The 12,187-nt window shown below is 41.8% G+C and overlaps 1 protein-coding gene across 3 annotated transcripts in view; it reads right to left on the bottom strand.

Annotated features, from left to right (window-relative positions):
* Positions 1 to 12,187, bottom strand: part of SMPX (small muscle protein X-linked) — a 41,312-nt gene that overhangs the window by 10,365 nt on the left and 18,760 nt on the right. The window contains exon 5 of one of the 3 annotated variants that reach the window (XM_063182512.1): positions 9,718 to 10,556. The exons of the other annotated variants lie outside the window; for them this stretch is intronic. The gene's annotated coding sequence lies outside the window, so the exon portion shown is untranslated. Of the gene's footprint in view, positions 1 to 9,717; positions 10,557 to 12,187 lie in introns of those variants that run through there. 3 annotated transcript variants of the gene reach the window in all.

Raw genomic sequence — 12,187 nt, 5'->3', positions numbered from 1 at the left:
TGTTGTATTTTTGTCCAGGTTTAATAAACCTCTTTAAATTTTCAAAGTGAGCAGTTGTTTCTCTTAGGACAGCACAATCAGGGGACCAAAGCAATTTTGCAGCTCTCCAGTCCTGCCCAAAGCCATTTTGCAGCTCCCAAGGCCTGGCCCAGTGCCATTTTGCAGCTCCCCAGCCCTGGTCTAGAGCCATTTTGCAGCTCCCCGGCCCTGCCCAAAGCCATTTTGCAGCTCCCCAGCCCTGGCTGCCCCTCTCGTGGCAGTCCCTCTCACTCAGTGCTGCGGGACCCTCGCCCAGCAGAGCCCAGGCCAGGCTCAGCTCAGACCCAGCAGCCCCAGCCGTGCCTGGCACACATGGGCACGCTTGGGCAGGAACTTCCCAGCCTTGTAAACCCTCCGGCAGCCTGGAGTGGAAAACTTCATCATGATCTTAATGCTTGTGTCTGCACCAGACTCACAGCATCCAGCACTGGAGCTGCTGAACAGCTGTGGCAAGCACTTAGAAATGTTGTTTGGGGTGTACAGAGAGCTGGAAATCGAACAAATCAAAGTCTCTTGACAAAAGGACCTGATTTAGGTTAAAAATTTGGATTCATTCTCAGGCAATGGAAAATCCCCAGATGTGGAGGGATAGAATGTAAGAAAATAAAGATAGTGCAGAAGGTAGTCTCATACCTGAGGAGTTTCAGCTGTGCTAATCAGCAAAGATTAGGAACAGGCCTGCCCTCAATAGGCCACAGCTGTGTCCAATAAGAAGACAAGTGCTATAAAAGAGTGGGTTAACGTGGTGAGGAGAGAGTTGGAGTTTGTTGTCTGTACTGAGAAGGAGTCAGTGCTGTGAGGAGATGTCCATGAGAAAGCACCAAGAAGTTATGGGAGACTTTTGCAATAAGATGACAACACCCTGCTCTTTTCTGGGAAAATTCAGGCCACCCAGTTTTTGTTTTGCTAGAAAAATACTTGATTTGGGGAGGCTGAAATTTGGAGAAAGATGATGTTACTTTTACTGACATTTTTATGGTAGGGGAAAGACTCTTCCATGTGACTCCTTTTGGCAGTCTTGTTGTAGTCCCTCAGAGAGTGCAATAAAAGCCACTCTGGGGTGGGCTATCACCCTCAAGATTCTTCTGCCTCGTGCCATGTGAACTCTAAAAGGCACAGCTGTGTTACATAATTAAATTATGAGCAATGATTTTCAAGCTGTTTTGTACAAAGGAGATTCTGGAGGAGGCACTGGCCTTGGACTTCTTTTATGCTGGCAATTCAATTGTGCTGGCTCTCCAATCAAATATTAAAGCTTTACCTGAAATTATGTATGAAACATTCTCACAAATCCAAATGCAACCTATCACACAGCAAAATGCTGCTGCTGGGAAGGTTCTATGATTTCACACCTGAATGCTCATGTCTTTTGCTATTGTCATGCTGGCTGCCACTTCAGACTCCTGATAAGCTGGCATTTTCTCCAGAGACACACACCCAGTGCTAAGCAGCACTGCTTCCTGTCTGGATGATTTTCACATACAGAGAAGGGTTTAAATATTGTTTGCATTTTTTAAATTAAAAAATGGTAAGCAAAAGGTTAAGGATTTTTTTTTTTTTGCCGGAGATGGTAGAGCTGCAGGGACAAAGACTGTGGAAAGTGAAATATTTGGCATGCTGCTGATTCCTATGGAGTCCCTCACTAATGGCATTTCTAAGGTGCTGTTGGTCTTTGTTGACAGCTGACTTTTGTGGCTTTTTCTTATTCACAAGAAATTGAGGAACTTAATGATAAAAAGCACATATTAAAATAACATTGAGTTGATAAATGACTCATATAAGCATCAGTTAATCAGTCAAAACTGAACATGAAGCCTAATAGTGATTATTAATATATAAATATTAAGAGATCAATACCAAGTTTTTTTTTCCCCTATACTTAAAGTGAGGTAGGCTACTTCAGAGGCTTACTGGTATGTAAAAAGGATGATTCAGCATTGCTGTGCTTGTTTTGCAACCACACATAATTTTGTAGCTATGAGATGGTATGAGGAAAATTGTTATGAATCATAAAATTCAGGCAACACAATATAAAGCAGACTGTACAGTATGCTAATTCACATGCAGTGACAAACACACTTACCCTTAGCTTCCATATTGTCTGATTTTTTACTTCCTATCAGACTTTAATATTTATTGTCCAAAGATTTTTGTTTCATTATCCATAGGAATTCACATATTGTCCAGGATCCTAGCTCTGCCACTCATTTTTTATTGTATATGCTTTCTATTTTCATGCAACTTTAATGGTTGAGAAGAAAGGTCTAAGCACTGGGTGTTGACTGCTTAGATTTTCAAAAGGCATGTGCTCAAATTTTGGCAAGGCAGACTGTTGATTTATGTTGGTGCCTGAAAAATAGGCACATTTTATGTTGATTTTGGAAATGACTATGTTAAAAAAGTTTTATATAAAAAAGTCTAATCATGTGTATCCTGTAGGTAATTGATTTTGGGGTTATTAGTGTATGCTTACTTCGGGATTAAAATTATATATATATTTAGATCATGACTTTTTATGAATTTCAAGTTGCTGGGAAATGGAAATAGAAGCAAACGGCATCTTGGTGTGCTGCAAACACGCCCTTTCTTCCTTCAGTGAAGCAAAAGGGTGAAATGACAAGAGAATTATCAGGTTGGATAATTACTGGAGAAAAAGCCCAGTTTGCTTGATTTGTTGCTTGAGAGTTGGCATGGGCTGAGGCTGCTGAAATTTATTTAAAATGCAATCAGTTTTTGTACCTTAGAATATGCCAAGAGTCAAAATGGTCCAACATTTTTCTGATGGAACATTTCTCCACTGGGAAAGTTTTGTGATTTGAAAATATAACTTTTTATGGAAAGATTTTTCTTTCAGCAATTCTCCTGATACAACATGGAACACTGAGAATGACTGATCTGGCCAGGTTTTTATCCCAGCAGCTGCCCAGGAGGCTGGTGCTGCTCTTTGGCTTTGGGAGCTTCCAAGGGTCAGCAATTTCAGGTCTGACAGACTCAAAAACCCTAATCCCTGCACAACAGTTTTAACATGCAGAAGCTGCTGGACATAGCTTCCTAAGTGAGAGGAGAAATATCCAATTTTTAAAACTGTAAATAGTATGGTTTAACTCCAGCTATTCCTGCTCCCTTGTGGTTCAGCTGAGAGCAGGGGCTAAATCTGCAGAACAACATAAACTTGGCATTTCCAAACTGGTTCCACAGTCTCTGCCTCATCTCAGTCTCCTGCTGCATTGATCTGCACCTTCATTCAGGTGTGTGATGCCAAACACTTTAATGCTGCCCTTCAAGATTCATTTTGACAGCTACAAGCTCTAAAAATGAGCTGTATACCCAGTTTCCCCCAGACACAAAGACTGACCCACAGGAAATGAAAAATTATTTTTATGAATAGGTCAGAAGCCAAGCCCCATGTAGATGCTAAGCAATACTCACACATACAACAATAAAGATAACAACAATAATAATAAGCCCCGATTTGGCCCACAGTGATTTCTAGTACACAATAAGACACAATTCATGGCACAAAAATTTGAGACAAATGGAGGGATAGGCAAAAGACAGCTCAGTTATGTTGGGTATAATAATCAGCAGACTTAGAATAGGAGCTGCTTGACTGCTGACACACAGCAATGACTATTATTTTTATGCAGCAGGCTTCCTGAGCCCTCCCAGGGCAGTATTTTGAAAGCATTTAGCTGATTAAACATGCCAGCCCCAAGGAGTGAGGCACTTAGCATTTCTTTGGGAAGCTGAGGAGATACCTAATTGCAGGTTTACAGAGCTCTAAGTACTTTAGAAGTTTGCCCTCTAGTTTCCCTGAAGAGTTACTGCCATGATGCAGTATTTACCGATATATTTTGACTGGGATTTATCTCACTGTAACAGTTATTTCCCCTGTTTTTTTTTCCCCACCAAAAAAAAGAATTCCCAAACCACATCCTACCAACAATCAACAGTGTAAATTAACTAGATTCACCATTAACCCTTTGGGCAGTGTTTTGTACTAAATCCTTATATCAGTAGAGCTGACAAAACCACAATTCATTTGAAAATTAGTGCTTGGGGGAAAAAACCAATCTTTATTAATGGCAAACTCAGAAGCATAAGAAGAAAAAAGACTGTCAGAAAAGAGTCTTTTGCATTCTTAGCACTTCAGATTGCTGAAGGACACACTGTTCCTTTACTTTATTACTAGTGAGAAGAGGCTGGGGAAAGTCAAACAACCACATTTCTGTGGTAGCCAGGGAAACACAGAAGAGCAGCAGCACAACCTACCCGCTTCTGCTATTGCAGTTAAAGGGAAAAAAATGCAGCAGTGTAACCTGTACAGACCCTTTTTGAACAAAGGGCTGCTGCCCCTTGACCTGCCACCCTGGGGAAGAGGGATCATCCTGCAGATGCTCCCCTGCTGCTGCCTGATGTGCTCCCCACTTTAAAACTAAACTGCAATTGAAGTTACACAGAGAATCCACTTCAGAAGCTTCCCAGAGGTGAGCACTAGTGAGGGCTTTGCCAGGATCTGTTTGTTTGGAAACCTCAGGAAAGGAACACAGCTCTGCTGTAATTTCAGCTCTTTCAGGACTTTGCAGGGATCTGGTGGGCACTTGGACAGGCTGAACCTCTGTGAGAGTAACACCCAGTGTTGTGTGCTGCTCTGCTACTGAAGAAGATGAGCCCAGAGATCCCAGTCAGCTGCAGTGAGATTCAGTGGTCCCTACTGGCCTCTGAAGGCAGGGGAAGTTCCTTCTTCTCGACTGTGAGGCTGGTGTGGAGCCAGGTGGCTCCTCAGTACAGCTGCACTGCAGGAACAGGGATGGGCAGTGTGGGGCTGGGACAGCCAAGTGCTGCCAAACCTGAAGCAATCCCCATCCCTAAGCTCTCTGTCTGATTTCTTTGCTCTCAGTGCATTAGCAGCAAACTTTGTGATCTTGAAGTCACTGAGAAGAGGCTCCTCTCCAAGAAAGACAAAAGAAATCTCAGCTATCTCTATTTGAGCAGCAATACCCAATTTATTCATCGTGAGTTCTGCCTCTTCTGCCACTTTACCCAGTCTGTACTGCAAATAACCCATGTTTGACTTTCTGTGCTAGTTACAGTTTCTAAAAATGCTGCTTTCTCCTGGTCATATGGCTGCTTCTCACAGAATTCATAATGTGTGAGTGAGTGTTGTTCCATATAAATATAGTGTATGTCTGATATGCCTACAGATAATATCACAGCACGACTGAACTATGATTAATTGTGGTACTTATCATCCCCCTGTTTTCTTTCAACATAACTCTGGCACGTGCAGTAAAAAGAGTGGGCCTGAGACAATGGTCACATCCCTGCAAATATACTCACAGATGAGACAGAAGTTGGCTCTGGTTTTATTTTCAAGACATTTAAATTGAGGCTTAGTGGTCTCTGGGCACTTTGCAAATACTTTTCCTGAAATTCTTAACACTTTGTATGAAGCAAAATATATTGAAAAATACAGCAAATGGGAGGAAAAAGGAAAGGGCAGTAAGAAAATGATTGCCAACTCAAAACCCAACATAGTTTTTACAAAACCCACATTCTCTGCAACCTCTTCTGCATATCTAAGTCTCATTCTAGGTTTTATTGCTCCTTTGCCATGGAAAAGTGAGAGTTCTTAATCAGCTTGGGAAATTTGACAGCCGTCTTGCTCCTAACCCAGAGGATCGCCTCAGAGATGGAAAAGCATGAAGCCAAGACATCATATACAGGCTGTTAATTTAACTTGACATGTTACTGACTGCATCAGAAAACTCTGCATTCTGACATCTGGTCTGTACAGGATATGCTCAATTCTTCACATTATCTCACTTCTGCAGGTAGTGGGGCAGTTTTAATACATAAATCTACAGCACACATGTTTTCATATCAATAACCAGTATATATATATATAACCAGTATGTATATATATATATATATATATATATATATATATATATATATATATATATATATGTTGTGTTTATAGAATTTTGTCATTTATTAGGGTTTCAAAGGTAAGCCCATATTTTTCCAAGGAATAGACAGGTTTCTTCAAAACATAAATGAAAGTGTTACAACATGTTGCCTGTCGTGTTAATACTTGATTTGCAATCTGTGACAAGTGAGCATTTAGAAATGAGTTATTAGGATTGACTGGAAGACATATGGGAGAACTAAACTTTCTCACAGCACTGTTTCAAAATAGAAAATTGTTTTTTGACTATACAAATTGAAAAGGAAAAGAATATGTTTCCACAGAGAAATAGAAGGAAAAGCTGTGAGGAATCACCTGCTGTTAAAACACAGGCACCAGAGACCAATTATATTTTGGTTTTGAATTTGCATGGCCATGATGTACAGTTTCTGTGGAAAATATTTCTTTAGCTCAGCTTGGCAGAAAGGCTCCTCTCAGAGGTGAGCAGCAGCTCCTGCTGGAGCACTCACACAGCTGTACCAGCACAGCTGCTGGCTCTGGCTGCAGAGACAGAGCCCCATTCACTCTCAGCAGTGAGCAATATGCAATTGGAAGATTCAAATTTGGAGTGTGATTTTGACATGCTCTTAAGTGATTTATGAGCACAGTTCCCACTGAGTGACCTTGGGGTTGAGCTCCTTACCACTAAAGGACAGCCCCAACAATCTGGAGGCCTCAGGTGCAAATGGGATGCAGGTACTTAAATCCAAAATTGTGGTCCTCAAAACCAGCTACACCATAATCTCAAACTGTGCTCATGCCCATCTAAAATGACCTGAGTTTAAATAACCCTGCTCATCTGAGTGCCAGGGAGATGTGTAAACCTGAGCAGCACTCAGAATCTTGGTGGTTTTCCACAGAGCCTGTCCTCCTCAGCACCTATTTGATTGCATCAGACTGTACAAAAACACAGCAGCAGCCATCCTGGTTTCTTTCAAATCATAGCTTGAGGAGACTGTTGCTGTTGTTGCTACACAAATTATCCTTTAGACATGGTACACAGCAATCCACAGGCTAAGGCACATGGAAGCAAGTTTCCTCAGTGCCAGGTGAGCTCCACATTGCTAAGCTGCCATCAGGCTGACTTATCTAGAGATTAATTCATTTCTGCGCAGAAGGTGAGCTTTAGCTAGAAGTCTAGGAAGGGCCCCCCTGCCAAGCTAGCCTGGAGTCTCCAGGGAAGGAAGAACTGTGGGTTTTAATCCTTTTGAGGCAAAGAAAGACCTGACCTGGTTTATTCATGCTTCCTAGCTGTGTATGTGTGATAACCACTGAGCAAAGGCAGAAGGGAGGGGCCACCAATACATCCCTTCTCTTGCATGTTTGCAAATTTTTCTACTTGCTTTTTTAAAAATTTGAAGCATATCTGGAGGAGACAGTTCACACTTTATTCAGGGTGACGGGAAATGTCTCCTGGCTTTACTGAGAACATTGCTGAAGCTCCAGGGGAAAAAAATCTGATTGTTTTCATTTTTTTTCTGTTAGCTATGTCTAAACAGCTTTCCACACAAGCTTCACCATGCTGCTTGCAGAAATGTTTCAAGGGTTCATAACAGCACATCCAAAATCATCTTCTCGAGATGGCAGAAGTGTGGGTTTCTGCAGGGCAGAAAGTTTCTGAAGGGATCTATGTGATCAGAGGCACTGAGGACTATGGGTGAGACAGGACTCTCTGCCTCCATTTTCCTCTCTCTGTAACCTTGTACATCTCTTTGCAGCCTGTTGGGGGAAGCCAGGACTTATCCCTGAGCAATGCTAGAGCACCTGGAGGGGAAGACAATTCTGGCCTTCATCCGTCCCTTGGGATGCTGCAACTGAGGCAGAAGGCAGTGCCATAACGTGGGCCAGCTGCACTCCACTCCTGCCTGCTTTCAGGGTCTGAGGCACTCAGCTCCCCTCTTTAGTGAGGGAGCCAGTGAGCCAGTGAGTGTTTACAGAAGCTGCAGTTCAGGCAGCTGTTCCCCCTGGTAGATCCTGCAGAGGATCACCTCCCTGGCCAAGAGAGCACTGGGGGACACAGAGATGAAGTGTCTCCCTGAGGCAGGTCAGAACAGCAGTGCAAGGTCTGTTCTGCCACCCTGGGTGGCCATCTGGAGCTGCCTGCTCCATTCTGCCCAACATGGATCTGGTCCCTGTGCTGCTCATAAAGTTCCAGACATTGCTGAGGGATGTGAACTAAGTCTCCATTGGCTCAAGGTATTCCTCTGCCATTGCACATGGTTTTTGTACCATGGGTTTGCCTTGATGGAAATGGTTAAGATGCCAAAAATCTCACTGGAGATGGAGCCCCAAGGACTTGACTTTGCTGAAGCATGGTTAATCTTTAGTTCAAAAATGAGGCTTGTAGCTGCAGGTCAGCACAAGCTTCTCTGAGAGCCAGCCTCTACTCATCTCTATAGTGTCTATTAAAGCAAGGCATTGAAGCTGACACCCTACTTGTCATCCTGCCTTAGGTGTTCTTAATTTCAACCCAACTGCAGATAACTTCACACCTGGACATGGCCCATGACTGCTTGTCAAGTGAGCTGTGGTGTTCTGTGGCCAGGATTAACACAAGTTTGGCCAGGTTCTTGTTCTCCACACATGTAAGGCAAAACACAGACGTGGTTTGTGACAGACTTTGAAGCGTTCACAAGCTCAGTCGTGGCTCAGGTGTTGTCTGCTAATGTGTTAAACTGTAGTAACTGGAGACAGACAACACTTAGCTGCAGAATTAATTTGCCCTAGAGTAATTATTCACATATATAGCATATTGATTCTGTTCCAGAATAAAAAACTTAGAAGCATATAAAAAGCAGAAAGAGATGCACTACTACGCTATTCGTTACTGTTTTAATTAAGGGTTTAAACTAAAAAAAGGGTACATGTGTGACAGACCCATCTGGACTCGCTTTCAGCAAAATGGACTGAAAAACTGAAAGTATGCCTCGTCTTGACAGAGACAGCTCTTCTTTTCTTGAGAACTAAAAGAAAGAAATATTACATATTTTTCAAAAATAAATGCTTCTATTCAAAGCCTGGAGAGACAGATCAATTTAAGTGTTTTCAGACAAAACCACAAAACCAAGGAAATTGAGAAATTCAAATTTAAAAGGTTTGGGATCTTTCATTAGGTATTTAATGGAGGTCTGAGATCCTTCATTAATTTTAGTAGAGGACATACTGTATCCCATCTTTAACAATCTTTGGGAAAGGTACTGCACTCAAGAGCAGTGTGAGTTGTAAACACAGAAAAACTGAAGGTATTATTTTCCCTGTATTCTGCCTATTTCAGCTCAAATATTTGTTTTCAAGTCTTTGCATATGCATTTTCTTCCATTTCAGTACATACTTCATGTTGGTTTCATCTTCTGTACAAAGGCAGCAAGCACGTTTCAAAGCTTTGAAACAGCAATATCCAGTTATTGTCATCATCCTTCCCTCAGAACGGGAGCAGTTTGGCTTTGGGGGAAGCTTTTGGTTCTTTGATGTTTCCCCAGTAAAAGCCATTGCTGTCCCTTTGTCCCAGCCCCGTTCCTGCATCGCTGCCAGCGGGGCGATCCCGGCCAGCGCCTCCCTCCCCGAGTGCATCCCTGCCCTCTGCCATCACTGCTCCAACATCGCTCTGCTCTGCCCTCAAAGGCTCTGCAAATTCACGTAGGAGGAACAGCAATTTTAAGACAAGGTGTGCTCCAAGGCAATAAATGAGAACAAAGACCCAGGAGAGCTGGAAGCTGAAGGACTCGATTTATTTCTTTTATCCACTGAATAGCTGAATTATTAAATTAAAAGCAATGCTACATCAGCTTTACCAAGGTGGGGGAGTGAGTTCTGAAGAGCAAGACTGAGGGTTTTATTCTGCTATTATGGAATCCATGTCTGTACATGAACCTCAGCCAATTGCAGTCAGAAGCAAATACAGCCCTACTGTTATGACCAGTAAATGGCAGGACAGAAAACCAGGCATTATACTTGTTCCCAAGTTGAAGTAAAGGTTAGTTCAGCTGAGTCTCCCTTCAGCTAGCTAAAACCCATAGCAAATCAAATTTGAAAAATAAGTTATGAACAACACTGAGAGTAAAACTAATACATATTTCTGCAGGGAAACGCTCATTTATGCTGTGTCCTTTGTTCACATGGAAATACAGCGTATTTGAGACTCCATTGGCAAATCAAAGGGAAATTAGGAGATTAAACCAGCAGCAGATAGGGTCGGCAAAACCCAGCTACATTGGAAGCTTAGCATTTCCTCTGCAGTGTTGACAGTGGGGCAATGGATCTTGGGATCAGTGTCATGGTGAGCTCCACCTACATAGGATGTTCTACCCTAACACACAGGGAGCTCAAGCACTACAAAATGTTATTCTCTGAAGAAATTTGCAAACAAGTGTGACACAGAAGTAGCCTTGGCACTAAAAGAGCTACATTTTTTTTAAAAGAAGGCACACCAGGAGCAATTTGGTGGCTGAAGCAGATGTAGTCCTGAGTACAAAGCAGGGCTTGGAACACTTGTAGATGGCCTGCTCCTGGACAGGGGGGACAAGGCTCATGCCACATAGAGCCAGTTCTGCAAGAGATGACAAAGTACAGTAATGCAGCAATTTATGTGGTTTTTAAGCACAAGGCTGTGAGAACATAATTAGGTAGTCTTCTATCAAATGAAATGAATAAAATCTATAAAACAAAATGATGAGGCACTAAATTTAGAAGAAAATTCGTTTGATTATCACATCAGAGCTGAGATATTTCAGATCATACTGTCAACTTAATTGGCTACAATTTATGTAGATTTGATAAAACTATCTGAGCTGTTACTAATGTGGGAAGTCACACTTCATGTGTTCCAAAGCAGTTAGCCTTTTCACTCTGATGTAGTGCTTGAAAACCTTGTGCTGAACACATTTTGAACTGTATAAGGTGGGAATGACTGGAATTGCTTATTATTTTGTGTTTCAGATGATTTCTGTCATTGCAGTGTCTGATTGCTCCAGGCATACCTAACACTGGCAGGACAGTTCCCAGGAAGAGACAAACAGCATTGCTCTCATCTCGCTCATACCCATCTAGCAGTGATCAGTAGGATCTTGTTCCTGCTCTCCAGCTTCTCATGTCCACAGTTCCCTGGTCACAGCTAGTTCTGCATGGATTTATATGAATATGACTTGGGATAGGCGCCTTTCAAGTCACAGTATTCATCTAAATACTTGGACCTGTTCACACGGCAAATAACTGAAGTTTTAGGGATTCCTGATATCCTGTTCTGAGATTTCCAAGAGGAGTACATTCCAGTAGTACCTGTTGTTAGATGCTGTAGTTCATGGGCTAAATCTTAACACATCTAGCAGAGATAAGCCAAAAAAAGACTGTTGACTGTATTCCCTCTTCACATTTTACTGATCCCTCAACATCTAATATCTCATGAGACCTCCTGCCTTTCTGAGCTTCCTCTGAGGGATGTCACCCCAGAAATTGCATCTCACTCAGGCAACTGAGTGTAAAGTTTATTTTTTATGAAAATCTTTCATGAACAGCACCAATGGAAAGAGAGGGGTTATTTTTTATAAAAGAGTTCAGGACTAAGTCATCAACAGAATGACTACAGGGAAGCAGTTATTAAATAGCAGTGAGCTATGAAAATTTTCAGCTTTCAAAGAAAACTCTTCCAGAAATGGTTCTCACTTGAGAACAGAGCAGAGATTTGTGGGTCCACATTGCTAGCATTGGAAATATTTTGTTACTTTAAGTGCATTAATGTTTCAAAGGAGAGGGTCAATGAAGACATTGCTCCTGTCCCTGTGTAGAGGCCTGTTCATCTCCACATGTCTGCAAACTCTCCTGTGTATGGTGTGGATAGAGCAGTAAACAACATGCTCATCTTCCAAAAATTAGGACAGACTTCTTCAAGTTATTACTTTATGCTTGTCTCCTCCAGAAATAATAATTTAAAAATCTCTGTTTGAATATACAGTTTGGAAATAAAAGGCTATTTTTTTTCGTATTTGTTTTGAAGAAAATACAAGCATCTATTCTTGTAGTTTGCTTTGAAGCAAAATATTTTCTGATTCTTCAGTGTTTGTTTCGAAGTTATTAGTCAATTTCCAGAACCACAAAGCAAAATCTTTTCCTAACTAGTTTATGTAGAAGCATTTGTGGTTTATAAGAATATGCCCTGCTCTTTACTTGGCAAAATTAACCTCC

The sequence above is a fragment of the Melospiza melodia genome, chromosome 2 (assembly GCF_035770615.1).
Source record: "Melospiza melodia melodia isolate bMelMel2 chromosome 2, bMelMel2.pri, whole genome shotgun sequence".
In the NCBI taxonomy this organism is placed as follows: domain Eukaryota; kingdom Metazoa; phylum Chordata; class Aves; order Passeriformes; family Passerellidae; genus Melospiza; species Melospiza melodia.
Note: the sequence above shows the minus strand (reverse complement) of the source record. Positions and strands in the feature narration are given on the sequence as shown.